Raw genomic sequence first — 6,000 nt, 5'->3', positions numbered from 1 at the left:
AAACACCACCACCACCACCCCAACACATATACATATAAATTATTTAAATTACTCAGAGATGACACCAAAATTATATAGAGATATCTCTCTGGGATTTAAAATTATAATAATTTTATTTTAGTTCCTTCCCTTTTTTCTGTAATTGTAGGAAATCGGCAAATGGAACATGATATAGTAAAAGGAATAATAGGCAAGAGGTCAGAAAAATTGATCCCAGCTCTGTTCCTAAACAGATGTGTGAGCTTGGGAAGAGTCTGTTTGCTCTCTGGGCCTCACTTCCCTCATTCGTAAAACAAGAAAATTGGATTAGATTATCTCTAAACCTCCATTTGAGCTCTAAATATGATTCTGTGGTCAATCAATCCATACGCCTTCAGTTCAACCAATGGAATTACAACATCACACCATACCCCTAAATGACCACAAGGTGTCAGAATGTGCTCATCTAACACTTAAATAGTCCTCAATTAACTATTCTAACACTTAAATAGTCCTCAATTAACTATTCTAGACTAATTTTGCATTAGTCTAGACTAATTTCCATATATCTCACACATTTCAAGAACCTTCGTATGCCCTATCAAAGAGGTACATAAGTATTACCAGTAAAATTTATCCTGGCGATAATAGGGACCCACCCATATAGGTTCTACCAACCCAATAATTAACCCTTAACTTTTCCCAGACACTCCATGTTTATTTGCTTTGGTAAACCGTCAGTTATGCTAATTTTGCTTCCCAAATCCAAATTTTACCCACCATTCAAAAGCTAGCTCTACCTATTCACAACAGCAATAATAATCATCTCCAGAAATAAACCTAACACAAAATGCTTAAGACCTACATGAATGCAATGATAATACTTCACTGAAGGACAGGAAAGATGATGAGGACAAATGAAGACATCTGCCATGGTCTGGAAAAGTCAGTTCTCCACAAAGTAATCTTAATTCAATGCATTTTGCCCCATTAAACTTGAAAATTTCAGTCTAATTATTCATCGAGAAGAGAAAATGGGCGAGAATGGCCTGTATTTTTTTAACCTCTAGAAATAGTAAGAAAAAATAAATTACACATGCCTTACAAAATATCAAAACATTTTAAGCTAGTCATTGAAACAGGGAAATGGCACAGGACTGGAAGACAGATCAATGGACCAGAATAGAGTCCAGGAGCAGATCCTGGATATTTAGGAATTTAAGCATATGATAAAGGTTGATTTTAAAATAAGTGATAAAAGGATTCAGTCAACAGTAATCATAGAATCAACTCTAATTGGAAAAATAAAATTAACTGAAATCCTAACTGCATGCCATGGCGAATTGTAAATGAAGTAAAGATCTTGTTCTAAAAATTCTAAAATAATAGGAAAGAACAAATACCTTCTCTATATGCCTCTTTTTCCTTTTATGAAAGAAGAGATAGTAATACCTGCACCTAACAGGGCCACTATGAATATTTCAAAGGCTGATGAATGGCATATTTATAAGTACAGAATACATTTTAGCAGTGTAATAGAATCTCAGTAAATATTTATTAATAATGATTTTTTTTTTATTAGACTGGGAAAACATAGGACTGGAGAAGAACTCACTTGTTCCACATCACTCGGTATATGATGGATCCAGAGGGCGGGGAAAAAGAGAGAAGGAGAGAGGAGCAGGCATATCATAAGTGACACTTAATGACAGAGAACAAACCGAGGGTTGCTGGACAGAGGCGGGTGGGGGATGGGCTAGATGGGGGATGGGCATTAAGGAGGGCACTTGTGATGATGAGCACTGGGTGTTCTATGTAAGGGATGAATCACTAAATTCTACTCCTGAAACCAATACTGCACTATATGTTAACTAACTAGAAAGTAAATAAAAAATTGGAAGAAAAAAATAATGAATCCAGAATTTATAACTAAGCCACAATTAGAAACTGAGTCCTCTGAATTCCAGCTCAGTTCTTTTCATCTTTTTGCTTTAGATTTTCTTTCTCTCGCTCTCTCTCTCTGTCTTTTCTCTCCACTCTCTCTCTCTGCTTCTCTTTTAATGTTAGGATGTCATTTTAACAGTGAAATGTTTCATTGTCTTCCACATAATAGCAGTACCGATTCATTTAGAAACTCTTAACTGATAGACTGCTACTATAAAGTCAATAATAATTTTTTAAAGATTTCTATTCATTTATTTGAGATAGAGAGCAAGCGACCAAGAGAGCAGGGGCAGGGGCAGGGGCAGGGGCAGAGTGAGAGGGAGAAGCAGGCTCCCCGCTGAGCAGGGAGTCTGACCCGGGGCTCGATCCCAGGACTCAGGGATCACGACCCAAGCCGAAGGCAGACACCCAACCAACTAAGCCACCCAGGTGCCCCAAGTCAATACTATTTTAAAGTCAATTTGTATTTAACTAAGCACGACAGTACTTACATACGTTAAAAAAAAAAAAAAAAACTACGGTATGTTTATTTTCTGCGATAATATTTATTCAGTCCACAGTAAATGCCTGGTATATCCCCGAGAGTAAGAACCACCAAACTAGGTCCAATGCTCTAGTTCATTACTGCAGAGAAAGCACTCAATCAGAATAATCAAAAGACTGATTGCAACATGTCAAAGAGCCTATATTCCTATGCCACCTCTCAATAGAGACCTTAATCCTACAGGTAGAAAGGAAGCTGATAGCCATTAGAGAAAGGGGGCAAAATCTGACAGGCAAAAGTAGTTTCACTTACGGCAGCAGCACAGCATTTTAATTATCAAGAGAGTCATTTCTCATAGCACAGAAGCAAGTCTTTGAATTTCACCTCAGAAGAGGAAGAGTATGGATCCAAACCTGGAAGGGGCCTGTCATGGCTCCCTGGGCTCTGAGTAGTCAGAGTCAAGGGAAGAGCCTGTTGTGGTTGCCACAGAGAAGCAGGATGAAAGGCACTGGCCAGAAATTTGGGGGACAGAGTAGGAGGGTGGTAAGGGAAGACAGGAACAAAGGGAGAGAGATGGTGCTGGTGTGTGACGTGCATTTCCCGAGGATCTCTTACTTCAGAATCCTCCCAGGGCTAAATGTCTTTTTGAAACCTTTGAAGTTGGGGGTTCAGGTTCTATTTCACATCTGGCAGGTTTACATCCAGGGACTTTTATCCATGTCCCTTAATTTCTGTACCTGTTTGCCAACCTGTGAAACAGGCCAATAACTACCTCAGCCAACACTCCACAAGGTATTTGGGGGATCCCTGTAGACCGGGAATATTACACAACAAAATGGACTGCTGTGATTCAAGGCATCTGTCCAGCCTGGGTTAGGCAGAAACAGGAAAGAGAACCACACCTATCCTTACCCTGTGACAGGATTTTGCTTCTGCGGACAAGAAAAAAAGCAACAATCCTTAGTCCTATTTCTTGGCATCTGGAAATGTGGGGGTTACTGACATGATGGACGCTGCAGAGCGTTCATCCAAGAACCTGCCCTGACTTTTCATCACCCCGACTTATGAGTGCTTCCAAGTTTCACAAGCAAGTAGACTACAGCCAGAAAAAAACTTCACCTGGAGAATTTCAGAGAGAAAGGAAAATATAATTCCCTGGGATCATAACTATAAGGAAATATAATTTTCACCTTTGTCAGACAGAAATCAGAAGTCTCCCATTCCTCCAGCTACTCAATCGGGATAATCACCCCAGCCACTCCCACGAGCTATACTTCTATTTCTGCCTCTTCTCTTTGAGACTGATTTTACCAGGAGGACCCTCTCATCATAAAACCATCCCAGTGTAGATGTTATTCTGAACCAACGAGATATTGGGATATTTTCTCACAAAGATCCTGGGGGAAATGCCACAAAAGGATAACACTGCCTGTATGAGAATTCCTGGCCCCAAATTTTGAATGATATTTGTGAAAGGTGCATGAGCTCGACTCTCGGGTGAGACTGAGATTATGTCCTTCTGGTACTATCTACATGCGCTCTGGTAGTCCTTCTGGTACTATCTACATGGGCTTGCTATCCCAACAGCACTTTTTCTTTCCAAATTGTGATCAGCAGCTTCTCGGTAGAATGAGACACCCAACAGTGCCTCAAAACAACTCTGCAGCAAGAAAACCTACCACTGCCTTTAAAAATAGACAGCAGAGGTCAGCAAAGCCCAGTCTGCTCATCTACCCCTGGAAAGACCTGCAGACTCCGACATTCATATTGCAAATTTCAGGTCCATTAGCAACCAAACCTCTCTTATACGGACCCACAAAATAATCAAGAGAAGGTTTCTCCTAGATATATAAAGTGAACATTACTAATCGCTTCAGTATTGGTATAATGAAGACGAACAAAGCCATGGCTGTTGTGATTATGCAGTAAACACAAACAACATAACAGGCTTCAGGAGACATTATTTTCAAATGAATAGGCTCCTCTCAGAATTGGTCAGGAGCAGGTGATATAATATACAAATAAACACAAAGCGTACATATGATATGTATCACACTTGAATAAGAAGGCTGCAATTAAGGAAAGCCATTTAAAACTATAATTGATAATTTTTAAGTAAATATACCCTTGTAACCGAATGCAGATGGCAAACCCACTATACAGCTGACCCCTGGGCATGAAGAAGAAATAAACAGGAGGTGCATTACATGCTATTAATTATTTTCACTGCTACAGTTGTTTGCTATATAATATAGGTCAAGGGGTTAGCCTGAAGCTTCTCCTAATATATTAGTAAATAAATTTGAACAGATTTTAATTTGCTAATGGAAAGGTCTGGGCCAGTTGCAAATAAGAGTGAGGCTACTTTGTCTCCCTCATTAGCATGCAACCAGGCTTATCCCTTCCATTCATACAAAATGTTACATTTCCATAAAGTGTAGTGTAATTTGTCAGGAAAAAAACTCTGTAAACTATATTAGAATAAAGATAAATTTGTATCATGTGGTCATCCTCCTCAAAGAGTCTTTATGATAATTGCATGTCTAACACCTGCCTCCAGATAATACCGCCTGCCAAATAATACCACTCTGAATCTTCATAGTACGTAAAAATGACAGGGAATAGAACAGATATTCCTCTAACTTACTTCTAAGCATCCACACTTAGAGCTATAGCCTTTCTTGCTGTTCACTAGCATGTCCCAGGTTTGGTTTGGTTTTGTTGTACAGAAGATTCTCCCTGCTTAGCAATTTTAAATACTTAGTCGAAATTATAGATTTATGATGTTTTCAGAAAGCTGACATTAAAATAACATAGCAAATCACTGCCTGCTCTGTGACGAAAGCCACAGTCTGAAATGAAATGACTGTTTCAAGTTATGTATTGTAGACAATTTAATCTAGCTATAGTTTGTACTTTTCAGCAAGTACTTCTCCTGCCCCCACACCCAATCATTTATTTGACCCACTGAAAATAATCACTAAAATTTATGAGCTTTAAGTTCCAAATAAGGAAGAGCCAAAATCTACAACCTTAATCCTCCATTCTCATTTTCATTCTTGCTCTCAGCCTGGACAGCAGGCAGACTATATACCTGCCACCCTTCCCCAGCTGCAGCCCCAGTCCCGGAGCCGCCTTCAGTGGGATGGCATTCTCTGCCACTGTTACTCAAGAATGACTGGGAGTTCCCTCAAGTTCCAGCCCTTCTTTGGTGCCTATGTTTCTTTCCCTGGTGCCCCACACTGCTGGGCAAGTCTTTCCGGTATCAGGGCAGAGAAGGCCAGCTGGGCTAGCTGGTTCCTCAGCTTAACTTTGGAGGCTCAAGAAGAGGTGTCTCATACAGCAAAAGGACAGAGAGGTAGGGCCAAACAGCAGAAATCTCTTTTCGAACTGATACATGCAGAGCCTACCTGCCAGGATTATGGCTTTATAAGGCAAGGGACCAAAATCACCATCAAGGGGAAAGGCTGTTAAGGAAGGTCAACAACACGAGAAGCAAAACTGATAGAAGAAATCTGGGTTTATAAAATCTGATAATCTAAGGATTTAAAATAACAGAAAAAGCTCATAAGACTGCCCTCAGGCTTTCATTC

Source organism: Callorhinus ursinus, unplaced genomic scaffold, assembly GCF_003265705.2.
Source record: "Callorhinus ursinus isolate GAN/ISIS: 27379988/994484 unplaced genomic scaffold, GSC_fseal_2.0 scaffold64, whole genome shotgun sequence".
NCBI lineage: Eukaryota > Metazoa > Chordata > Mammalia > Carnivora > Otariidae > Callorhinus > Callorhinus ursinus.
This window is presented reverse-complemented; position numbering follows the sequence as displayed.